General features: G+C 40.8%; 1 long non-coding RNA gene across 1 annotated transcript in view; it reads right to left on the minus strand.

Annotated features, from left to right (window-relative positions):
* Positions 1–8,635: 8,635 nt before the first annotated feature.
* LOC110285010 (uncharacterized) overlaps positions 8,636–27,212 on the minus strand; it is a 28,623-nt gene continuing 10,046 nt past the window's right edge. Inside the window, exons 2-3 of the long non-coding RNA XR_002377014.1 lie at positions 18,861–19,112; positions 8,636–8,728 (exon numbers count right to left, since the gene is read on the minus strand). This is a non-coding gene — a long non-coding RNA (uncharacterized LOC110285010). The remainder of the gene's footprint in view (positions 8,729–18,860; positions 19,113–27,212) is intronic.

Below are 27,212 nucleotides of genomic sequence, written 5' to 3' on the forward strand. Positions count from 1 at the left end.
TCTGCCTCTGATAGACTGTCTTGAATTTCGTCCAAAATCTTCTGCCCTGCTTCTACCATTTGCTGACAATCCTCATCTGTTAAGCACGATCTCACCAATTTCCATAACGGCATGATCCCTGCTTTAAGTTTTCCGTTCTGCTGTTCCCTAACTAGATCTCCTTTCAGTTTGTCCCAAGAAGTGACAGTTAATGAACCTGAGCAAGCATACCATGGTGCCACACGGTCTACCTCCCTGACAAATGCCTCTATACTCTTAGTGGCGATTTTTAGGCCACACTGCTTCAGGACCGACCTTAACACCACTACTACAGAGTGAGAAATTCCCATACTGCCGCTATCCAGTCCTGACCGTGACTGAAACTAGTCGCTGTCCAGGCACTGTCCAGGTGCTGTCCGAGCCTGACTGTGACTGGGAACCAGTCAGCAGTTCCAGTGGTGGAAGCAAAACTAAACCGAAAGGGAAAGTGCAATCGCTGTGCAAACAATCAAAAGGGCATCTAACTCTGGAGAAATTTCAAGACTATACTTACCTTGCAGAGCTGTAGTGTCCCGCAGTTCTGGTCCCCCCCCCCCTCCCGAGAACGAGGGATCTTCCTTGCTCTGGTGTGATGGTATAAAGTCCCCGGGTCTTCGGCGCCATGTATCCAGAGCTTTTGTCCCCGCCGGCAAGAACACACTCAGGACAACCGGAATCTTCTGCGGCAAAGCTTTATTGCTTACTTCCCAGGAAGATCCCGACCCCAGAAAATGGAGTCCCTTATATAGTGCTCAGCCATGACGTTTCAGCTCCTGATGTGGCATGACAGCTCTTGATTCGTTGCTCGCCCATCACACCACTATTACACCCCGAGAATGGGCAGTGACTAGGAGTGAGTTCACTCTCGCACTTGCGCACAAGGCTTGTTTACTAGTTTGTCACAGCGGAGGCCAGCGCCATCTTATAATGGTGATTGCTCGCGGCACGCACAAGGCTCTCCACAGTGATTGCTCGCTGCACGGCTTTCCACAAGGGATGTGGGTAAGGACTTTCTGGTCTTACGCTGTTGAAGTAAATAATTAAGTAGAGCACCACAGTTTAAGCAAGGAAAGTAATTCATGCACTTAAAGAGGGATCAGAATAGACTGCCATTAAGAGAGAATCGCCCCCCCCCCCGTGGGTTCTGCATTATGGATTTTAAGGGAAATTCTGAGTATTAATAAGTTGAATAGCATATTGATGAAGCAGGGTGTTCCTTTTTCCCATCTCAAATCATACATAGTTGACTGAAGAAGGTGACCATTAATACACATGAGAGGACATCCCCTGGTGTCTTAGCTTCTGCTATATTGAGAGTGATCTAATTGCAGCTTTGAGGATGTTTAACGGAAAAGGGTATTTCTGAGTGGCAGGAGACAGCTCCCAAGGACTAGCTGCATCTTTCCTTGGTCACTGCATATACAATCCCTTGCCAGCCTCGTATCGATTGTGCAACGTTAATTTATCTGCCCAAAAGGTTGGAAGCTCATTTGGGTCAGGGAGACTTTGTCAATCAGGATCCTTATAGGCATCACACATTAACTAGGAGGGTTCAAGAATGTTTTGATAGAGGATGTTTAGAAGGGTGTGGACAGAAGGCTGTGAAGGCAAAGGGGACATATGCTGCTGCCGAATATGAACAGAGGGTTGTTACTAACGGGATCCAGAGAAAGCGAGAGAAAGAGAAGCCTGAACAAACTAGTGGCCTTTCACAGGATAAATGCTGGACGGGCTGCTGCGAGAGAAGTTCTGGAACTTTCTTCTTCTTCTTTTTCTTTGTCCTCCTTGCTGCCTTATCAAATGATTTGATGGATCTGTCCAGCGGACTGAGGATCCTGGAAAACTTCATGGGCTGAGGACAGAGCTTAGAAGGTCTGAGGTTAGGTCTGGGAGATGTGCCCTTAAGATCTCCAGCACAAACACAGCGCCTTCTCTTAGATCCATAACACCTGGCTGTCTGAGTAAGTAGCTCTGTGATGAAGAATGTCCTCTAACATCTCCATAGCTTTTTCTTCCCAGCGTAGTAACGGTAACGGTACCACTACCTGTCCTCTGAGAAGAACAGTTTATATTGACTTGAGGCCAACCCCCCCCCCCCAAAAAAAAACTGACTGCAGGAATGATTTTAAAGCATAATTTAACCCAGAGAAATAACAAAACTCTAAAGAACTCAAAAGGCCTCCATAAATCCACCTGTATAATTGCTAGTACATGGTCAGGTCTTCAATTTTATGAGCCAACTCCAGCACCCCAGAGTTTACATCCTTCCTTCATCCATCTTCAGGATAGAATTTACTTCGCTAATAACATGCTTCTCGACACCAGGCCGGTCCCCGGATGACCATCCAACAGAGGCAATACAAACAGCTGGGAGTATCTGATGGTAGTGAACACAGAGGTGTCTGGCATGGTAAGCGCATAGCAGGTTGATTTACCTAATTTGCCTGAGTTCAGTGAGGCTCTGTGCTCTCTGAGTTGTGACTGCCTGGGAGCTCCCCATCCACTCGATGGTGCAGGTGTTTCTGCACCAAAACATACAGCACTTTGCTGGGTGTTAATCATGGCATCAACTCGAGGCCTGTGATTTATAGGCCAGGCTCAGATCCGTTGAGATGATTCAGTTCCCGTAAGTCTGTGTGGTTAGCCCCTGAATGCACTTGGTTAAGCTAACTACAAAAATAAGCCAAAGGAATTCATTTCTGACACAAAATGAGATCTGATGTCCACACTGAGCTGTGTACCTTCCCATGATCCCATTTTGTTCGTCATGGCTCACATGACAGCTTGAGAAGTCTCACTTAAAGCAAATGCTTAGGTTTCTTGAGAGACCAGAAGGGTTGGATACTCCTCCAACCCCCCAACTTCCTTACTTTCTGGGTATACAACAACAGTGACAAAGTATTAAAGAGAGAAGTATTTTCCTGTTTTTTTGGCTACATCATCCACCAATGTTCTAAGGGGTGTGACTAAAGAGTCTTACAGTGACATGGGCAGCATCCTTCACGGACCCGAATCCACACCCGGTATAAGGAATTGGCACTGCCGTCTCCCAAGCACGGCAGGTGAGCATGGCTAACTTCTGGTTATGGAATCTGCATTCTTCCTTCCCAGTCTTGTAATGCTCATGTTCTGCGTATGTATATATGCCGTAGGCTGATAAAACACAAACGTCAGGCTTCGTAAGAAGAAGAGAAGTGCTGGCCTTATGACAAAAGTAGACAGACAACTCTATTAAACAGACAAGGAAGCCACCTAGTTGTGGATCAGCGGGCCCCATACCTGTTGACATCTAGGCTTCCAAAGTTTAGGGTGTGGTCACTTCCTACCACCTGGAACTCATGTCAACTGCTTTGCAGACAAGTTCTTCAGACACAGGACAAAGGGATCAGTGAAAGTGATCACTTCTCCAACTTTTTCAGAATAATATTGACTGATATTTGATGGGGGAATGAATGTAGCTGTTCTGCCATAGTAGTCAACAAAACCCTTGAGAAACCTAATTACTGTTGGGATTAGAAACCTTCTAGGAGTCTTATACCCCAAGATTCCTAGGAATGAAGGATACAGAGCCATCTCCTGTAACCAGGCAAGACTTTCAGTAGAGGGATTTGGACACAAATCCAGTCACAGAACCTTTGAAATAAAATTTGTCCTACAAAATGTGGCCTACAAGATATGCAGGGTAAAGATAGAACAGAAATTGTAGAAGTGGCCAACCAATGACTGTTCCAGCTTGAGAGCCATGTCACAAAAGGGAGCCCACTCCTCACACTACCTGGAAAGGCCAAGGCCCAGAAGCTGGGTAGCCCAGAGACCTAGGGTAGAAAATGATTCTTAATGATATTCTGCTGTATTCATAGATTGGTGCCTAGCCCAGAAAAGCTTCAACCAGCAATTGATGGAAACAGATACAAAGACCTAGAGCCAACATTAGGTAGAGCTTGGAGAACCTGGGAGAAAGGATTATTGGAGCCTGAGCGGTCATGGACACCATAAGAAAATCTACAGAATTAATCAACTAACCTGGGCTCATAGGAGCGCACAAAGACTACACCACCAACCTGGGAGCCTGCATCAGACTGACCTAGGTCCTTTGCATGCATGTTATGATTTTGTAACTTGGTCTTCTTGTAGGGCTCCTAACAGGGGGAGCAGGGCTTGTCTATGACTCTTTTGCCTCGTTTTGGGACCCTTTCCTCCTACTGAGTTGCCTCATCCTGCTTCAATATGAGGGGAAGTACCTAGTCTTAATTCAACTTGATATGCCATGGTTGGTTGATATCCATGGGAAACCAGCCCTTTTCTGGATAGAAACAGAGGAGTAGTGGAGGGGAAGGGGGCAGAGGGGAGGTGGGAGGAGGGACTGGGAGGAGAAGAGGGAAGGGAAACTACAGTTGGGATGTGAAAGGAAGAAAGGAAGAAAGAAAGAAAGAAAGAAAGAAAGAAAGAAAGAAAGAAAGAAAGAAAGAAAGAAAGAAAGAAAGAAAGAAAGGAAATGCATATGTTTGTGCTCTCTCTCTCTCTCTCTCACACACACACACATACACACACACACACACACATATATATATATACACACACACATATATATATACACACATATATATATATATATATATATATATATATATATATCCCTAAAGCCATCCCTTAGTCTTGGACATTTGATTTGCTTTTTGTTCCTCCTTAGATAATACACATTAGAGATCCAGAAAATTTTCATTCTTATCTTTCTATGAAACTGCTGATGAATTGCTGATGATGCTTGCCTCGCTCCCAAGACCTCTTCAACAAGTTCTCTGGCTGCTTGCTCCTCCTTTGGCTGGCTGAATTGTTTTTCTGCGCTAAAGGATCACTTGTTAAATGGAACCCGCTTTCTGCATGCATCAGGATCTTCCTGATTTTAGCTGCACTGCTACCTGGCTTGAATTCACTAAACATCTGACTTGTGGTAGACTTCCTGTTTCTGGGTTTTGTCTGAGTTAATTACTTGGCTCCTGCCACTCTAATTCCTCTTCTGAAAGGTTAGCTTCTGCAAAGGCTGCTAACCTGCTCTCAACAAGCTCCAGGAGTCATCGTGCCAGGCAATCCAGCCTTAGTCCTGACTATGACTCTCTCAAAACTGTATGAGACCTTCCTGCTGCCTTAACTTGTACTTGGTTTGGACTGGTCTTTGTTCTTGGAACTCTCGGAGGAATAGAAGCCAGTTTTGCTAGCTTAGGTCAGTAATCCTTGTACCCAGGAGCCTGAGGCAGGAGTTTTCCATGAGTTTGAAAGCCATGGACTACATAGAGAGCACCAGAACACCCTGGCTACAGTGTGACCCCTTTTCTCGAAAACCGAACAAATAAAATATGCCAACATCAGGAAACAAACAATTAAAATACAATGCAGACCACTGTTGATCAAATAAGTTGTATTTCTTTCTGGTTGCAACCAAAACTTAGAAAATAATAGCATATTACACAGGATGTGTGTAAGTAATGGTCATGAACGGAAGGCCTTCAGTCTTTCCCTGGCCCCTTTTGGTACTTTATCTAGAATTCTTGACATTCCTGGCTATCTGCTGGTGGCACAGTGGATTTTTTTTTTCCCCATTGCTGCCCATTGCTAAAGGGATGTATGGAAGTGCTGGTGTCATTATGAACACAAAAAGGGCCTGTGAATGTCAGGCAACCTGAGTTTACATCACAGCTGTCTTTGGGAATCATCTGGGAGGGCTTGCTTCCTGACCTAGGAATTGGTGATGTGAATGGGAAGAGGAACAGCCTGAGATTTATAGAGGTTGAGCTGTGAGCCTTGCTCAAAACAAAACAAACGAACCTGAGGCAAAGAGCCATAGACAGTGTTGCTTAAATTCCCTTCTATCACACTGTATAGCAAAATCAGTCAGCATGACTATAAGTCATCAGCTTCAAATCAAAACACAACTAAACCTAGATGATTTCCATCCAAAAAGCACATCTAGGAGACAGGCCTTCCTATTGTTTTATCAAAGGGAAACGTCATTGCTTTCTTGATTCCCTTTTAACGGAGGCAGTGATAAAAAAGAAAACAGAAATGAAAGGTGATAAATGGCCTGTAGGTACCATATTCAATGATAAAAACAAGACATAAAGAGAAATATTAATCAATGCTCTGAGCTGGGTTCAGGCACTAAACTGAGGAATGTAATACATCCTGCAGCTTAATTATTATTTTTATGGACATAGTGGCCCAATGTACCCCAGGCAATTGCATCCATAAAGTCTCTTGCCAGAGTAGGCTCTGCACAGGCCTGTGCGACACTTTTTTTTTTTTTTTTGGCCAGACGAACAGCTTTGTGTTTATGTTAGATAAAGCTAATATTTTGAGCTGTGTGTTTCAGATCGTCTCTGTTTTTAATGCACAGTTGAAGACACCTGCATTCAGTTCCAACTTGGACCTTAGTTTCTATTCTGGAGACAGGCCTGCTCATACCCAAACAGAACTCAGTGGGACATAGCCACATGATGCTGCATACAGTCAAACTGGCAATGAGATGAACCTGACTGCAGCAAATGCTCTTACCAGAAATGCCACAACTGAACAAAAATTGAAAAAAAAAATACCCTGGCTAAGAGATGTGGATTATAAAGACTTTTCAAAAATCTTGGCATTAAGTTTTTAAAGGTAATCTTTCTACAGAAAATTAGCATCTGATAAAGGTACAGAAAATGTAGATAAGCCTTTTCTCTTCTAGGGGCTGGAGAGGTGACTCAGCAGGTCAAGAGCTTGCTGTACAAGCTTGATAATCTGAGCTGGGATCCCCAGCATCCATGTGAAAACGTGGATGTGGTGGTCTGTCTGTTAGTACAGTGTCGTATGTACAACACACAGGTGTCTGGGGTCTCCCTGGTCAGTTTAGCTGAAGCAACCAGCAAGTCCCTGATTCAGTAGGAGATCATCTCTCAAAATACAATTCACAGAGGGACAGAGCAGTGGTTCTCCACCTTCCTAGTGCTGTGACCCTTTAATTCGGTTCCTCAAGTTGTGTTGACTCCCCCCCAAACCATAAAATCATTTCATTGCCACTTTATAACTATAAATTTGCTGCTGTTATATCTGGTATAACCAAAAAAGTCGAGACCCCCAGAGGATGACACTGGGTGTGGACCTCTGCCCCTCCCTCACATTCCTCATGTACTTTTATCCTCTACCAATTCTTCCTTAGAAAACTAACAAGCAGCCATAGCTTGTATTTGACAGGAATCACAGCAAGCTGAGCACCCCTAATGTGAACTGTTGTCAGTAATTCCATTACATTCTTCTATTCCTCGGGGTCAGCTCTTTTAGCTCAGTTTTCAAGGACTCTAAAGTAAGGCAACGTTCAAGGTCATTGCTGAACTTGAGGAGAATTGAGAAAGACTCCAGGAACTCTGACGTAAGCCTTCTCTAAGACAATCTTTCCACACATACCCAGGAGACATACAAAACATTGTTTCCCTGAAACAGATTTCTGCTGTCATGGTCAGGTTCAAAATGCTGACTCAGCCTGGGAAGCAAGGTTGAAACAAAATGCTCTCTCTCTATTCCGCTCCGCTCCACTGTTTCTGTCTTGATGGGTAGCCGCATACATTCTGCCAGGCAGATGATTGGGATCGTCATCCCTCCGGCTTTCCCCTCATCTGTTTCTTCACACTGTGTAGTTTCAGAGAATAGTTTTTAAGCACTAATATAAAGAGAACTACACATGACAGAGTAAAAGGAAAGTGAAGGTAATCTTGTATGTCAGAGCCATATCTGTGCAGTTTGCAGAGATACAGATGTGAAGGGGAAAAGTTCAGCAGCCTAGATGCTAGCAATGATGGACTGCTAAATGTCAGATGCTGTATCTATCCCATGCCAACCAGCCCAGAGATTCTGAAAGTGTGGTAGTGCATACTGCGTAGACAAAACAGATGGATAATTTGACAATATCACTCATTTCTTTTTATCCAGATGTTCTACCATCCTGTTGACAAACCTTTAACAGTTGACACTTGATACTAACATCAAATCTAGTTAAGTTTGGTGTTTTGGGTTTTTTTTTTCCCCTAAAAATCCTGAATTGGGAATTAGAGGGTTATGGTTCAGTCAGTACTACTATTTGTTATGCAAAGCACAATGGTGTGATTTGATTTGCCTGGGAGTGGTAGCTTGTAATCCCAATGCTGAAGGGGTTGATAAAGAAGATGGTCAGGCATCCTATCCTACTTGGTGAATTCCAGGACACAGTGAAAGACTGTCTCAAAACAAAAACAACAAACAACCAAACAAAAAGCCAAACCCACAAACAAACAAAGAAAACAGACCAAAAAAGCCAAAAACAAAACAAAAACAAAAACAACAAACCCCCAGAATTTAATCTCCTTGAGTATTTCCTGCTGTAATTCTGGATAGATAACTACTTGATAGTGTTCACCAGCTTATTATTCACTATTGGCATTTAGTGGAGGAGGAGATAAAATATGCACACATACATACCCACATATTATTAAACACTGTAGATTCTAAGATGCAGATATGGATTTTATCTTGTTCATGATTTATATATTAATATTTGGAGATGTCACTCTGACAAATAAACAGGTACGTAAAGACATTCGTACCTAATCTGAAATTCCTCGCTGACACAACTTGATTTCAAGTATTCTTTTCGGAGGTATGCAAAAGAATGCCATACTTCAGACCTATTTGACATGTGTTATTTCTGTGGAGACAAGATCGTCACATAATTTTAAAATTCTGCAGATTTACAGCTTTAGAAGATCCCCCTCTTTGTCGACAGAAACGATGCAAGTTGCTTACAGTTGGACTGTTAAACTGATTGTATTTCTTTGCATTTCTTCAGGGGCTCCAACTTGAAATGTTATTGTAGCAATAAATATTCCTGCTTCCAGAATCATGTACAAACCATAAGAGATTTTTAACATGAAATAAATAAACGCATTGTTCTCTGAGATTAGGTCAGTGTCTTTGAGATATACTGTTAGAATGTTAATTGAGTTTGACATAAGCATGCATCATGCCACTCAATGTGCCAGCAGTGAAACTGATTTCCAATTCTAATCATCATCTGTGTGCTGACAGCACACTGAGATGGAAATGTTGAATATTTTAGTCTGTGATATTATCCTGGTTGTTTAAAGTACTGACTACGTGTTTTGAAACCAATAGACGTAATTGGTATGCATGTTGGAATTAGGCTGAGCACATCATTTATTTATAGAGTCTTTTGATGTAACTCTGTAGGGGGAAAGTTAATAAAACATGGTTCAAAGATACATTTCTACTCACCACTATATTATGACAGAAAGTACAAATTATTGTTCTGAAAACATGGATTTCTGAGGAAATGTGGTTTTTATTCCTTCTGAAGCTATTTCACTAATGCAAGAAGAAAAAGAACCTGGGGGTGGGAGGGGAAGGCAAGAGGTGCACAGGTGTTGCTAAGGCCTGTAAACTTTTCTGCTGCAACTTGAGGGGACTAAAATCCCCTCATAGCTAGAACTGGCTCTGGGTGAGCATTTTTACAACTCCCTAGTGAGTTTGAGTTTAGCCTGAAATGCATGAGACTGTCATATCAAAGATAAATAAATATCTATGAGTCAACAATGAGTGATCGAGGGTTGTGGCTGCACTTAACCCTTCCTGTCTCTTCCTGTAAAGTAGGTCACTGTGTCACAGAACTGGCTTTATCTAAACTGAGGTCTAGAGAATTTTGGAAACACCATGCAACTCCTCTGAGAGGTCAGGTGGGGAGGGAAGAGGGTTTGTATACACTCTGCCCCATTGTGAGGACACTGGCCCCCCGTCAGTCTCTCCAAAGAGGGAAAGGGTATTTTCTAACATTAGCTAAGCATCTAATTGTGCTCAGTGAACTACTGACTTCAAACGTGATATTTCTCGAATGAACTCAGTATTTATATGGTGAGAATAAACAATAAACCATGGATCAAAAGAAAGAAAAGAAATAGAAGTGATGATGTGGGCAGGCATGGCAAAAGAAATGAAGATGCTCTCATTCAGTTGTCTGTGGTTTGGACTGGCCTGACTCACACGTGTGCTCACAAAACGTAGTGGCTAGGACTGGCCTGAAACTCAATATCTGGGTTTGGACTTTTGATTTTTTTCACTGGCATTCGTGTGATGTTTCCTTGGGATTTTAATTGGTTTTGTCTTAGGTGTTTGGCTCCTCCCTGTCTGTATCCTTATGATGTCTCCTCTCAGTTTCATGAAAGAAAGAAACTATAGTCTTATCATTTAGACAAAGTTCATAAGAAAATTTTATCAAGAAGCTAGTTTTGCACAAAGTACAGTTTCTCAATCAAATTTGTCATTAAGTATTTTTGTTAATAGTACGACTAGTATAGGGGCTGGGAAGATGGCTTATTTAGTAGTGTGCTTGCCATGCAAAGATGGGAACCCTAGTTGGAATTCCTAGTGCCTACATTCAAAACTGGGCATGATGGGTGCAAATCTGTATTCCTGGTCTTGAGGAGATAGAGATAGAAAGGAGGAGAAAGAGCTTGATGACCCACAAGCCTGGTTAAATCAGTGAACATTGGGAGAAAGAGAGAGAGAGAGAGAGAGAGAGAGAGAGAGAGAGAGAGAGAGAGAGAGAGAGAGAGAGAGAGAAAGAGAAAGAGAAAGAGAAAGAGAAAGAGAAAGAGAAAGAGAGAGACCCATAGAAGAAGACACTAGACGTTAACGTTTGACCTATACAGACACGTGCCCATAAGCATGCATGACTTCTATTTATAGCTGTTCAAATTCTTTATTCCTTTTCATGTTTTCCACCATTACCAAAATAAGACTTGTATATATTTTGAGTATATCAGAATTTTGAAAACAACTGAATTAGCATTTGTAGGCTCTAGGGTAAATACAAATACACAACTCTGTAAGTTCAGCCTATGTGGCCTGCTATGGAAAACATCAGAAATTTAAAGCACTGGATAATTCTAAACCAGTTTGCTAGCTTTTTAAAAATAAAGAGTCTTTGGAATAAAAGTATGTTTTACAAAAATATAAAATAAAATTTGACTGTAAAGCCATGCATGGTGGCTTATGCCTTTAATCCTGGTTCTCAGGTACTGTGGCACAAGGATTGACAAAGTTCAAGGCCATCCTGAGCTTATATTGGGTAGAGTGAGAGCCTCTCTCAAAGGATAAATAATAAATTGACAAATGCAGGCTATCCTCTGCAAGTCACAGCATACCGAGCTGATAGTTCATGACTCACATGTTCCCATTATTATCACCACTTACTCTGACATGTGAACATTCATTTTGCGCACTGAGCTCAAATACACTTTGCGAAAAGTCTCTAGAAATGGGCGTTTTTTATCACACATAATATAACGTAAGGAAATATAAGATTTGTTTTATAGTTTATAAATGCTACAAGATATTATTTTAAAAATTAATAAACAATGCAAAAATCCCCACGTTAAAGTACATTTAATGAATAATTCTAACTAGCAGACACTGTTGATTTCTTTAAAATATGTAATAAATATACATACTTAGTTTAAGCCTAGATATTTCCTGCTTAAAGAGACTATAATTCCAGCTTGAAGTTGGCAGTTCTTTTCTGAAAATGATCAGGTGGTAATTATGTGAGGCTTTGCCACTTACTGTCTAGGTCACAACCACTCAGCTCTATAATTGTACAGTGAAAAGTGCCACAGTCAGTCTGGGCACAAATGAGTACATGCTCCATTAAAAAAATACTTACAAAGCAGGCATTTTCCCCGTGAGGCATAGTTTGCCAATGCTGGCCAATGTGGCATAGAGTTGATGATGAGAACAGAGATAGGAACAGATCAGCTAGAGTCGGGACACCATGGCTTAAGTCCTGAGAATAGCTTTGTTGAAGGCCAAGACAATCTTGGACTTTGCTATTTCTTCATCTCTTCTGAGCCCCCTTTCCTGGAAGTCATCTATGAGGACAATACTGACTTTGAAAGGAGACACCTAGACACTTCAAAGTTCTGCCACCCACACTGAGGACAGCCTCATTCCTCACTTCCAGCAGCAGCCCCTAAAATATTCCCCAGACCTCAGAGTACCCCATTTCCTAGAACCCACATCCTGCTATACAGGAGTTCTGCCTTCTCTTTTTTTCCTCTTAAGATTTTACCTATGAATAATAAAAAATAAAATTTCTGTATAAACCTCACCACTTGGTCCATGGATTTCATTCTTCATGAGACAAGAACCCAGGAACCACTGGCTCGGGGTGGCTTTGATGATGGCTGAATTTTCTAAGAAAACTCTGTCATTCTCAAGGACACCCCACTGCTTCTGAATCAATGTCTTGAGACGAATGAAAAGTTTACCTAATGCCTAGTCTTCTCTGTGAATTCTCCCACTTATCTGTATATAATATCATTTATCAAGGAAAAGACTCTCTTTGAATCTGACCTTAAAACACACGTTTGGTTGGGTTGTGGTGGTGCATGCCTTTGATACGAGCACTTAGGAGATGGAGGCAAGTGGATATCCATGAGTTTGAGGCTAGCCTGAGCTACAAAGCAAGTTCCAGGAGATCTAAGGCTATAACACAGAGAAACCCTGTCTCAAAACAAACACCCAGGATTTTGACCAAGAGCATGGGTACTTCAGAACAAGACAATGTTCTGAGGCTTCTAAGTCCTTCTTAGAGCTTCTTCTCTGTACCCTCCGAGACCCTGCGTTTTGCTGTTAGAAGCCCATACCATAGTGAGGATGCCACCTACAGGACAGCAGTGATGCACCAGGCCGAACTCTCAGTGAAGCTCCGAGCTGGTGGATTTTCAGCATGGTGGATGTCCACCTTGAACTCTTGGATGAAAGAGGTCTGAGACTGTACACCATACAGAGCAGACCTGAGTCACTGAGCCTGGGCACTTGGCCTTGACAAGTCATCATGGAGGGATGATGTAGCTTTTAAGCTACGGACGAGAGGAAGCATCATAATCACTTTAAAATGTAAAACACTATACCAAGGGAAAGAAGGTGGAAACAGCAGGTGTTGTTGAGTCCCAATAAAGAAAATCTGTTTCTTCTGGTAAACCCTGGCTGACTTACATCTCCAGTTTTAGTTTACCTTTATCGCCTATAGTCTATTCTTTGCCATAAGTTTTGGTTAAAAGAATGGAATATGTGTTGAACCTCTAAGTCATGACTCTGACTTGGGTGAAGGCATGACATCTGGAACTGCCCAAAGGATTGTAAAGGTTACAAAGACATTATCTCCCTTAAGGGGTAATTCAAATGGATTGTTCAATCACCAGGGCAGGAAAAGTCCCTGCAAAAGCTCCACCTTCAAGAAGCATGGTACACCTAAAGACATGTTGAGAACAGTAGAGGAATAACTCTCCCCCTAAAGGAACATGTAGAGCCCAGAAATCTATTCCTCAATGCAATTTCTCACACACCCTCTCTGTTATTCCTGCCTGCTTTCACATAGAAAGCATAACATTGTCTGTCTATTTATTTCCACATTATTCTTTCAGATACCAGCTAAACCCTAAGCTAGCTAGCCCATATGATACTCCATTCTGGCTGGTCTCTCCCTTCCCCTCTGCCTCTCTCTCTCTCTCTCTCTCTCTCTCTCTCTCTCTCTCTCTCTCTCTCTCTCTCTCTCTCTCAAACACACACACACACACACACACACACACACACACACACACACACACACCAACACCAATACCAAGCTGAGAAAGCATAGTGTTCTATCTCCCTCTTTCCAACAGCTACTGGAATTTTCTATCCATGCCATCCTTGTTCTGTTTTTCCTTCTCAAATGCCAATAAAATTGTCTCTGACTTTCCCATTGTGTCATTCTTAATTCTATAAGATTAATAACCCAAAAAGGGACCCAGAGTCTTCCCTGTGGTGGTGATAATGGGCCCCCCTCTGATGGGTCTCTCTCCTCACATTTCTTAGCCTGAGCATTATTGTCCCGATCTTCATTCAGAGCAGGCACAATATTTTCTGAGGGGTGTTCTATAGATTATGTAACTGAAGCATTTGCCTAAGAAGCAAAGATTATACAATTTTAAAGACAAAAAGGTTAAAAGACTTGGAGTCTATCTGAAGAAGATGTAGAAGGCGATTAAACAATCTGCAAGCATTCTCTCCTTTTGATGAAGAAGCAGACACATTGGTATGATTTTAAAAAGCATGAAATAGCTACCTCTCAGGTATGTCCTTGTAGTATTTTAATTCTACTATCTTATTTGATCTCATTCAGACTTTGAAAAATACAACATTTCTACTTTTTACAGTAAAAACCAAGCCTCGAGCATCATATACAACCATAAGCAATAAGTACCAAGACTCAAACTCAATGAGTTTGATTTTAACAACCAGTGCCTAATGTCAGCTCTTACCTCAAAGATGGCCCAAGCTTAATTCAAACTTTTCTGCTGCATTTGAGTTCTGCCTTTCGTTACCAAGTGACCAGACAGAGCAGGTGGCTGTCACAGCCAAGGGCTCTCTTTCATTCCTATACTGCTTAAAACTCAGTGTCCTTGTCAACAGGGGAATCACTTGGTAAAATCCTATCTTGAGCCAGATAGATAAGGAAGGGCTAGGGGATTTTTCAAGATGGCTCCTCTACTGAGCCTTCACTTAGCAATGGTAGCCCTACCTCATACACTGAACCTGTGTGAGGACTTAAAATTGTGATCGTGAGTTGCACACAAAGCCATGTATGATCCTACATGCTGATGAACAAAATTCAGGGGCAGGAGTTGGGGGTACAAGATTACTGAAACTTGCTGGCCAGTCAACTACCCTAGCCAGAAAACAAACCAAAAAAACCTAGCAAACCACAGCTTCTTGAGAGACCCTGTCTCAAGAGAATAAGGCAGTGAGGGACACAAGAGAATACCTGTGTTTCACATGTACACAGGTATATGTATATAAATGCACTAAATGAACAAATGAATCAACTCCACAAAAACCTAAATTTAACCACTCTCACAGTGAGCATCAGTAACTCTGATTTATGCTAAAATTCCTATTAGGGCGATTTTCTTCAGTGGTGACTTAGGGCTTCAGTGTGGCCACTTGTGGCAGCAATGGGATTCCAGCATGAAGGCAGACGTGGCTTTATTTGTTCCAGCTTGTGCCGCTTTGCCATGTAATGAGCACGCACACACCTCCATCCCTGTTGCATGCTTTTGCCAGGCTCTGTCATTGTTTCAGGTCGATTCATAATTTTTATCATTACTCTCTTGTCATTAGAAAGGTTAGTGTAAAATAAACATCACATGGGGCCGTAGCCATGGCAATGATAAACAAGCATTGATTAAATCCTGGCTGTAGCTGGGTGCAGTAATCGCTTCTCATCTTTTTATTCTCTGCCAAGACACCAGTGTGCGTACAGAGAAAAGCCATCTCCTCTTGCCTTTTGAGGATTATTTTCTCTCACATTCTTGATGTTTGGCTATTGATCTCCCTAGTGTGTCACTTTGCATGGGTCTCAGGCTGATGCACAGTTTCCTGTGCCGACCCATGTTCAAATTGCTTGTTTGTATGGTTTTCAGGTTTTTGCCTTCTGTAAAAAAGGCAAGTAAAGGCAAAGTTTATTCAAAGAAGACAACTTTAGTAGAGTTGTTTGTTTGTTTGTTTGCTTGCTTGCTTGCTTGTTTTGCTGCTTTTTATTTCTGGAGTGGGATGGCCCCTCAGACTCCCACTTACAAGAAGTTGCTTGGGAAATGTCAGAAGCAGTACTGTGATGATCTCGGCTTTGTGGTTTGCTTATGAAAAGGGAGACATACAGTCTGATATCTTACAGAAGGGGTGAGTCTACTTAATTAAAATAAATCAAGCATCCATGAAACTTACAATCTCATGGTAGACACTCCCCTCTCTAACCTCCCTCCTTCCCCACTTAAACAAAGTAAAGATGCAGACCTTCTGTTACACCAAGATTTCCCAATACCCTCTTGCAACTTGAGCAAAGGAGATGAATGGCAAGGGCCTATTGCCCATCAAGGGTTAGGAGAGACCTGATGCTGTTCTGTAAGCCTTGATCCTTCCCATTCTCCAGTTAAATATACATGACATCATACAGAGTTTACACATCTACTCCTCTGCCTACAGTGTTTGAAATGGACAAGGATTGGCTCATAAGGGATTGGGAAGCTAAGGATGGCAGGAAGAGCTCCGATTTTCTTGTTGTGTCTGTGTCCTTCCTCTGTCCAGCAACAGTGTCCTCCCCTTAAAAGCATTAATAACCCCAAGATTCGGTATCAGGCAATTCTATCGGAAGCTAGAATAATAGATATAGGGAAAAAACAGAGATGTCTTTTTTTCTAAAGGCAAACCATTTCCTGATTTTTTAAAAAAACTAATAAGTTGCAAATAATCTATTTAAGACATTTCTCATAGTAACTGCTATAAATATCAAATGTTTACCCAGTGGCAGATGCTACGCTAAGTACACACACACTTATTTCATTTAAAACACAGAAGAGCCTCCTGAACTTGTTCTTCAAACTGAAGGTTCAGACCTATTTATTAAAACAGTGGAGTGGATTCCAACTGGCATCTGAAAACAGAGATGAGACTGGAAAATAGCAGCATACACTCAGCCATGACAAAGACTGTTTCCGAAGATGCTTACTGTCTACGTTGTATGTCCCATGCAGCTGTGTTTATGATGTGTGTGTGTGTGTGTGTTCTTGGGTGTACAAACCAAGTCAATGTGAAATATATTTTTAAAAATAGACACAGTTAAAAACACCCAAAACCTTTCCATAGACGATATTACTATATTAATTTTTAGAAAAAAAACCCCAGTTTTATAATTCAAGGCATTGAAAAATTGAATTTCCCGATGCACCGATTTTCATAGACTTTTTCCTGCTGACTAGGATACCATTTTTTACTGGCCCTTGCTTCCCGTTCCCCCATGGCTTACATTCATGCAGCTTCAAAGCTGCCTAACACAGGGTAATTAAGTCTCCTGGATTAGGCCATCTGTGCCATTGAGTAAGTGAGATGCATCAAATAAGTGAATGATGAATTCTGTTCCAGACTGTCCCATAAAATTATAATAATAATAATAATGAAGTGCTCCATAATAAAAAGAAAGTCGTTACAAATACCGTGCTATTGATTTCAAAGGGCAGTCATTTCGAAGGAGCTTTCATCTGTGTTATAAATCTTGGCAACCAGCGGAGAAAATGTCAGGATTTTAAAAGCAAACAAATAGGAAAAAAAATCCCACCGTTCATCTTTCATGCTGTTTTGAGTAAAAAACTAAGGTAGCACAAATATTTAAACAGATGGTTCAATGATATGCTTTTTTTCTTTACTAATCATAGTTATTAAAGCCCTCCCTTTAGTTTTATTGTGTTTTAAACGGGCAGAGAGAATCTGAGGCTGATAATGACCTTTGTACATCATGCTGCAAATTGATTTTGATGACCTTCCACCCTCTCATAATTAGGCTGGCTCGGTGTGCATTCATCTCTTCCTCTTGGCTGACAAAGTGCGAGGTGCAGCTTTCCCTCCGCTGCCCCTCGGAACCCTGTGTGCCTCCCCTCCTCTAGCTTTGGCTCCCGGTTGCTGGATCCAGCTCCCACCTTTTCTCTGAAAGCCACAGACTCTTGACTACAGAATGAATAGACCTATTTAGAGGCTGACACAAAAAAATAATAATAAAGAATAGTTATTTTACTGATGTTTTGAATGTTCAAATATCCAAATTGTCGAGTAATTATGACCATTACAATGATGTCATTGCCACAGTCATTTGGCGATTGTGTACATTGTGTTGTAGACTTATTACTGCATTGAATTATAATGTGGCAATTTAATGGATTTTATAAGGGTGTTTCTTTGTGGCTAATGTGAACAGATGGTGGAAGTGGAAAAGAAATAAACTCTGCCTCGTTTTCTTTTACATTTTCTTTGTTATGCTCAGAAATTAAGAATGTCAGACCAACATGCATTTGTATGCCCATGTTTTTAAATTATAATCTTTAAAGAGACATTTTTACCAGATATCTCCACGCACGGCTTTTGCTTTCTGTACTCTCTCTTCAACCTTTTTACTGAGGTGAAACAGAAAGCATATCACTTACCATTTTCCCCATTTTTTAAAAGGTTCCATTTGGAAGCGTTAAGCATATGCACAGCGTTGGAAGGCTCTCATTACCAACCTTCTCCATATTGGTTTCACCATCCAGGTCTTTAGACATACTTTTAAACAGTCCCATTTTTCAGGCCATTGGGGAAACTTTTTCCCCCCCAGGTGAGGCTGACAGGGTTATGCTCTTAAACCGGTTGCACGGACCTTCCCAACTAAGTCAACATTTCAGCAGACCGCTTATTGAGGGATTGAAGAAACCTCCCAAATGGTCAGAGTAAGGAACATGTATGAAGTGCTGATGCTCAGAAAGGCACGGAAGCTAATACTACATTTGTGAAGGGGAAATCAGATAACAGGTGGCTGCTTAAACCACTCCTTAATTCTTAGCTCCTCTCAAAATATACCTTAAGGCAGAGTTGATGTTGTGATGAGGACAATGTTGGCCTTTTCTACAAGTATATAGCGATTTGGTTCCTTTATAGGGTTAACAGTTCTCTTCCTCTTCTTATACACTTACTAAGTCCATCCTCAAGCCCCATCTTATTGGGAACTATGGCCTCAGTGTATGTTTAGGGATGACCTAAACATACAGGAGTAGTGTTCTTTTTAACAAAAATACAAAACCAGAATAAACATACAAAAAAAAAATCAAAAGTAAATAAATCAAAGAAGGCAGTAGCAATGACAAACATTTGGCTTAAAAACCACTTTATGTATTTTTATGTAAAGACATTTCTTTCCTTACCTTTTTCTTTTGGGTCTCACATAGTTCAGGTTAGTTTCAATGTTTCTGTGTAGCTGATGATGAGGTTGAGTCTTTATTCTCTTGCCTCTACCTCCAGAGCCCTGGGATTACAGGCATACGTTTACTTAAATTTATATCTGGAATTTACCATGTCTGGTTTCTGCAGTGCTAGGGGTGGAATCTAGCATCTTCTGTATGCCAGGCAAGTACTCTTCCAGCTCAGCCCTCTCTCCAGTTCCTAAACACACATTTCTTAAAAGACAAGATAGAAATAGCTAGTGGGTAATAAAAAAAAAAAATCACCTGTGAAATGCAATTAAAATCTTGATAAGACATAACCACATACCTTTCAAAATAGCTTTTAGAAAAAAAATATAAATGTTGCCAAATGACTTACGAAAAAGGGAACTTTTGTATATTTAGGTAGTAATGCGAATTGGAATCACTGTTCTGAGGAACACTGTGGAGGTACATCAGAATATCCCGAGCGGGTAGCAGACGGATCAAACAGTATGCCTTTTGTGTCTTTCTCTAAAATGAACATTTCCAAAGCCTTAATCTTGGATGTGCCATCTCTTTGAGTGAAACACAACCCCATTTCCTCCTCTGATCACAGTGTTTAGAAAAACCAAAAATAAATAAATGAATAAATAAATAAAAATATCCCTATTCCTGAAGGCTCAGGTTTTATGAATGTTTGTGTAAGAAACCATCTCACCTATTACAGTCATCTTTCACTGTGGTCCATGCTCTGTGTCACTCTCTGTAATTATTTATATTAAAATATTATTCACATTTATTAATTATTATATTAATTAATTATACAATAATTTTCACATATCTGACTAAGTGATAAGATTTTCATAATATTTGTATCTAGCCCAATATTTTCTTTCTGAGACCAGGACTTACTGAATGGCCGAGGGTATCTTCTTCCTGTAGCTTCCCAAGTGTTAAGAAGTCAGGCACGTTCTACCTTACCTGGATCAACTCTGATTCTTTACTCGGTTAGCTAAACATTACTTCACTATTTATATGTACTATAATTTACTTAACAAATCTTTCACCAGCAGGTATTTAAATGGTTGCCTTTAAATTATATTTTTATATCATTACATTTTATCACATTTCCAAATTTTCATTTCAACTATTACAATTATTATGGGGTCTTACATACACATTATCTTTTCTTTGTTTTGATTTTAATTTGTTTCTAGATTAGGAAAGTTGAAGCTTTTTCATATGATAACCAGGAATGTTTTTTTTTTTTTTTTTTTTTTTTTTTATGAAATGCCCTTTGGTTCCTTATCATTATTATTGAGGCAGAGTCAGTCTTGCTACATATCTAAGGCTGACGTTGAACTCTTAATCCTCCTTGCTGAGTCTCTCCAACCCTTAGATTACAGGTATGTGTCATATCATGTCTGGATTACTATGTGTGCGTGCCTATTTTTATTAGAAATTTTGCTATCAAAAATCTATTTGTAAGGCTGTTTCTAAAGTAAGAAATTAGGAAGGAGTGGTCACTTTTTCTGTGTTCTCGCAGGTCTTTCTGTTCATAAGGTCTTCAGCTGTGCTGACATTTTTTTTTTCACAGTAGAGTAAACAGTTGAAGCTGTGGCTTTCCAATATTGTATCTGCGTGGAAAGACCAACTCCATCTCCAGGTTATAAATAAATTCGAGCACATTCTCACTGAATACTTTTATGGCTTCATTGTTTACTTTCAATCTTTGATCCATCTGGAGTTTATTTTTATCTGAGTAGTGTTTGGAGCTGTGGTATTACTTCTTTTTTCCAAAGGATTGCATAGTTATCACAGATTTATTGAAAACTTTGTCTTTATCCCCACTGGCTTGAAGTACTCTCTTTATGGTAATGGCCATATGTATCTAAATCCGTTTCTGAATTGTCCTCCCGGTGATATTTTCCATGCATTTCTAGACCAGGTGAGATTCATGCCTGTGCCAGCATGCTTTAATACCTCCCAGAACTGATCAGTCTTCTACCTTTCTGGCTAGTTTTTATTTTTCCAGGCTAATGTAGTAATATGCTTTTGTTTTGGAGACTTCGAAGAGTTTTGTTTTATTTTTATAGGAAACGCAGACAGCATCAAGCCTGTGTTTGTAAGAATAGGCTTTTACAATTCATTGACGTCTTTTATTACTAGTGTTCCTTCTAAAGCGTGTTACTGCAGATTTTCTGTTTAGAACCACTGGTATCTACCTCTCCATACTTATGAGAATGTGTATACGTTTGATGTGATTTGTATGTAGTATACATATCATGGTATAGTAAACATGAACTCTAAATTGGACAGGGCTACAATATTTTTCAGTTTCATTATTTTAAGTAAGGCAATAAATTATTGATTATTTCAGTGGCACTTAAGTGTATGTATTAAAATATCTTAGTGGTTTTATAAATTAGAAAAAGAACTTTGATTTACATTTGATCCTCACTTGTGATAGAAATATTTATCCTATCTTTATGTCATAAGTATTTCGTTACACATTTACCTGCCTTCTCTTTTCTTTTCGAAAAGATTGCTTGATGGTCTCATTTGTATTATCAAGTTTTCAAACTGATGGAACTTTCTATCATGCATAGCCCATGATGGGCTTTGGCAACTATTCTTTGAATAGAGACACAAAGAACTAATCAAGTTCTGAAGACATAATGAACAATGATAAGCAACCTCTGAGGAAGTTCACCAAATTCAATAAACTTTAGTAACTCGGAGAGCACATGAATGGACAGTGCATGTCATTCCACCCTCACAAGATAAGAGACATCGCCCCACAGGAGCAGGTTACTGTATACATGACATCTTTTAACTGGAGAAAGGTTTTCAATAAGGAGTCGCAACTCCCACAGAGCTGAGTGGACATTGACCGTTAAATGGACTGGCATCAAGGAAGGCTCTTTGGCCTTGTTTGCACATGCACACACATGTTAAATCTTCTCAGAACAGCTAGGTTTTGTTTTTCCTCTTTCATTCACAGTGGAATTGTACATATCTTGTTTTTCCTATATAAGCCAATTTATTTTCATCAGCTAAATGCAGGTATTTCACTTATGGATACTAGCCTGTGGTTTATTTCATTTTTGCCTTATCAGTCAACTCATAGAGAATTTTTTTTCAAAGAAGGTGATGCTGGCCTTTAGTGTCTGCAGTGCCAACTTGCAGCAATAAGCAGTCAGACTCACTGTATCTGTTGCTTTATTGCATTTGCTAAGCAGACAAATGCTTAGCCAGAGAGTAAAGCACTAACATGACCAATTTAGAGATTAACCCTTTGATAGTCACCTGCAGCAGGTTTTGCAGCCTCTGTAATATTTCAAAGAATTGGCCCTCTTCCAGTTGTTGGAGTTCCTGGAATTTGAGTTAATTGTGATGCATCTCAAGTACACAGAGCGGGAGTGGGGTGGGGTGGGGTGGGAGGTGGGGCTAGTGGAGGAAACAGCGCCTGTATTTCCTTTGTTATTTATAGCCAGCATTCTTCCACACTAAACCCTTGAGCTGGCTTTTTAGAGCCCACTGTATAACAAATTCATTCACTTTCACGTCAACAAGCTCTGGCTTGATAAATTAAAACAGAAAAGTGCTGGCTAAAGCACCATAGCCCTACATGATTCATTTGGCTGCAAGCTCCTGGCAGCTATCCAAGAATGACCTGCTGTCTTCCCAGGGTCCTTATCATTTTCCCATCTGGAAAGGGCCGAACCTTACTGTACACTGGGGAGTTAAAGGCCTACACAGGCGGCATTCAAAGGCCATTAACAAGCATAACTCTAAAAATCATCACTCTCTTCCAGGCAAGGTTAACAGTAGTCTGTGGTTAGGATAGCTATCTTTTACTTTATTTAAATAAATATGAAGCAAACTGCATAGGACTTCCTGCTTCCTTGAAAGGGCTGTTTTTAGGCCTTTTCATCTTCTTGAGATTAACTAGAGGTCCTTTGGAGGGGCCTGTTAGAGTTTGAAGAACTTCACGCATTGGTTGTCTATTTACTTTAATTAAAAAAGGACTCATTTATTACACTTCTTCTATACAGCTGGATTTCTTTGAAGAGGTCATAGGTAGAATGATTATTGTTTTAGCAAGGAACTATGATAAAGCCAAAGTCACTAAGAAAAGAAAAAACAAAAAACAAAAAAAAAACCTATGGTTTTGGAAAAGGTAGCTAAAATCTGCATACATGATTTCATAAACTTTTAAAGTTTCTGTCAATTTTCTTAATTAAAACTGCGTGTAAATCAGTTGTAGAATAAGTTTGGAACCTTTCTAACTGAGCACTTATTACGCAAGAAATTATTATGATAGTGATCTTTTTTTCTGAGTCTCTTATAATATAGGTTAGCTTCAAATTCCTGTGTAACTGAGGCTGGCCTTGAATTCCTGTATAACTAAGGCTGGCCTTGGACTCCTGATCCCTTTGTGGAAAAGAATATTTCTGATGTTGCACAAAGACATGTGTAAGCAAAGCAAAAGTAACTCTCTCTATAAGGTAAATGTTTAATTTGTTAAAGGGTACTCACAACCCAAACTGGATGTGCAAGCACACTGGCCAGGAAATTCCCCGAGCTTCTATGCTATTTCAGGGAGTTGACCTTGCCTTAGCACACTGGTGGTAGCTTGATCGCACAATCTGAAATGGTTGGCAAGGAGGAAGGGGTGTGTGGAGTCAATCAGGAATGCCTGGCATCCAGAACTTGAGCAAACAGGCCAGGATTTCATCAGCTGGAGGAGCTTTAGCTACAGTAAATAGTGCTGGCTGCTTAGTTATCTTCCATAAGAAAAAATGTTTCTCACAAGTCCTCCTCTTTCTTAAGGTTCACCACCCTTACCCCCTTCAAATTCAGCCAGTATGCACTGACTTTCTGAAGTGTGGACTAAGAGTTAATTATTGTCATGATAAGTGATGGTGACTGTTTGGTAAGAGAGGTCTCCAGAGCCTCTGGACAAGGGTCCCCTACACCCCAACACAAGTAATAAACCATCTCACCTATCTCTAGAGTGACCTCAGGTAAATCTGCATTCCTAGGGATTGTTCCTTTGTAGAGTAATTGACCCATTCCAACCGGAATGCTAGCTAGCTCTCTACCCAGGCCAGAGACTCTTTTCCCTTGAGCTAGAGTTTTCTCTTAATGGGCCTTTACTGCAATGTTAATGTACCCTCTGCCACAAAGTATAGGCATTACAGGCTTGCAGGACCATGCTCTGCTCAGCAAGTTCATTTTAAAGCACTATAGTGTTTAGAAAGTGAAAGCCATCTTACCACTAGGTATCTAAGCAAACAATTTAGGGCTTTTAACGTTGAGAATGAACATGGCGCCATTTCCTCTTTGGGCTCTGTTCTTGATGTTAGTTCTTGAGACTGAAAATAGCCAAGAGACAAAGAAGAGGCAAAGCCAGGATGAGACAGAAGAATGAATGGGAGGAGGAGGAGGAGGAGGAAGAAGAGTTCTTTTTAGGACATATGTTAAACCGAGTGGACTAGAGCTGCCTACGGCAGCAAGGTAGGCTGTGTGAAGCGGTAAACAATAGTGAAGATTCTGGCTTTAAAATGCTTGTCGGTATGATGTAGACGCATTCAGATCCAACCCATAATTGCCATGAAGGGAACTAAGCACAATTTTGGCAAAGAATTTGGATGAGAGACAACTATGAAAATGGTTTCACTGGAGAAGTTTTCGAAATTACAGCAACCATATTCGTGCAGTTTATTTTATATTCCAAGGCTTTTTACATATACTACATTTAAGTTTTACCTATAACTTTTAGAGGTCAGTATTATTTCCTTGTCCCCTGTCTCAGGTGAGGAATTTAATCACACGCCTACACTCACCCAACCAATGATAGCTGAGGAAACCCAGCAGGCTGGCTGCACAGTACCTAGACCAGTTCATTGCCGAAGTACACCCAAGTTCATCTCTTTGTTTTGACTGTAGATTTATTTACATTATAAAATAAGGTAGAAAACATACTCCTTAACGTTTGCTAGCCCCCCTCCCTTATGTGAAACCATGAAGTCTCTACCCTGCATTCATCCTTACTGCCCACAACTCCATCTCTTGCAGACTCTCTTAAGCCAGGAGGCCGAGACACTCTTTGAGGACATACAGGGCAAGAATGGGTTAAGTCCTGGATGTGAAAAGTGATGCAGTCTCTCCTACATTGGCAGAAACTCTGGTTCACTGTGGAGGTATTAAATTAACTGAGATATTAGCCACTTCCTCATTAGCCTCTTCCTCATCATAAATTTTAAAAAAGAGATAAGCTATTATTCTGGGCTGGGAAAGCCTATAAGACAATACTGAAGGACAGAGAAACTCAATATCTGATTGGTCAAGTTCCTGTTAGGTTTGGTACTTTCCTCTTTCCTCTAGCACACCAAGAGAAAGACAACAAAACCAAGTGTCTTAGAGTAACTATTTATTGGGCAACACCATTGGCCAGTTCCTCTACATGGAATTCACAGGTGTATTGCTCTATGACCTATGACACTGCTAGCCATCTTCTGATGAGGAAGATGTCACTCAACTCCAATGGCTGTGTGTAAGGCCACATAGCAGAGAACATCATCAGAATTCCCAAGACCTTGTGGTAACACCTATCGTCCTATTTTCCCTCCATTTTCAAAATGTATCTTTGTTATGACAGCCCAGATATGAGCTGAACAAGGATGACATCAATGAACATTGCAAAGTGGACAAGGCAAAAGTATGAGGTCCAATCCTACACACAAAAGCACTATAGGCAATGGAGTAAATCTGTGATGTAGAAAGGCGGCCTTCCCAGGGAAGTGCACACTGATCATCTAATGCCAAACCGTCAGGTCTGAAAACATGCATACAAATAACATTATAGGAACCCAACAGGTATATATCGGGAATATATATGCAAATGCAAATCCATATATGTTTGCAATAATAACTAATGAGAAAGCAGGCCATGACTTTGAAGGGAAGCAGGGGGGAGTTTATGAGAGGGTTTGGAGTGATGAAAGGGAAAGGAGAAATGTAATTAAATTACTCTCTCCGAAAAATCACAACGAAACAAAATGTTTGTTGTTGTTTTGACAGAGAATCAGAACCACAATCACACAAGAGGCTGCGCTTTCTTTTTAAGAGGGTTTAAAGGCGTCTTTGCAGTGGGAACTGAGAGCAGAGGAAACCCAGACGATCTTGCTGTGCTGATTTCTCCTGAGTCTGTAGAGAATGCCAATGAGCCACTGTTCAGACACAGATTTACAGGTTCTGCCTTTATCCAATGTTAGCCCTACTCAGAGTGCACAGTAGTCTTTTTTTAAGGATGACAGAATGCATGTTGTAGAAGTACACACAGCAAAGGTCACCCCCCCCCCAATAAACCACTTGCTGAATTAAATTTTTTTTTTGGTAGTGTACTGGAGTTTATTAAACATAAATGATCTTTACCCTTTGCTTGTAAGATGGCATTTTTGACATCTTACAATCTTATAAGATTCTTCCAAGCAAATCAGTCCACCTACTTGATGGGCCAAAAGCTTGCAGGTAGGGCTTTCTGCAAAGAATCAGTCCAGCCCCCTAGAGAAAAATCCCCTGACTGCACACAGTTGCAAACCTCTTAGGGCTACTCTACAGCCAAACATTGGAGGTGGCGATTGATCAGTGCTGGGAATTCGGGAGAGGGCCAAGTACAGGGGAAGGTTGAAGCTCCTCCCACGGCCATGTACAGGGATTTTTAAAACAGGAAACCACTGAGGTTCACCTTGAAAATACAATATTCTTTCCTCAGAGCTCTTCCCTCATCAATCAGCATCGAGTTGAACATCAGAAGCAGCTGACCTATGTGAATAGACTCATAAGGCAAGGAGCAGGCTCATCAGACCCATGCCATGTCTTAACTAGGAAAGTAGTGAATGTGCCCTGCCATTACTGTGATTTCGTTAGGAAGGGACGTTCATTACACCACTTCCCTGAGGCTCTTGGAGAACTGGAGGGGGGAGGGGTTCAGTCATAAGAAACTTTGGTAGAAAGCAGAGAAGCATGCGAGTTTACTGCCTTTAAGCATAACAGAGACATCAGTGTTGATTATGTGCTGGCCAGTGAGATTTACAATTCCTAAAATATTTAGTCATCGCTTTCAAGAAGCCAAGCATGTCAGAGGCTTCCCGTGTTATAGCAACCAGGATCCTAGGGAAAACAGCGACAACACAACCGAAACAGATGGCAGACTGAAAATGGGTAACTGAGGGGAATTTAATAAAGATCCTACTCACAAAGGTGTGTGTGCAAGGTTGTTTTAGTTAAAGAAGCCATGGGAAGGACAGGCTGGGGGTGGGGGGTGGGGCATGTAGGAATGAT

The sequence above is a fragment of the Mus caroli genome, unplaced genomic scaffold (assembly GCF_978045245.1).
Source record: "Mus caroli unplaced genomic scaffold, Mus_caroli_1 scaffold_19, whole genome shotgun sequence".
In the NCBI taxonomy this organism is placed as follows: domain Eukaryota; kingdom Metazoa; phylum Chordata; class Mammalia; order Rodentia; family Muridae; genus Mus; species Mus caroli.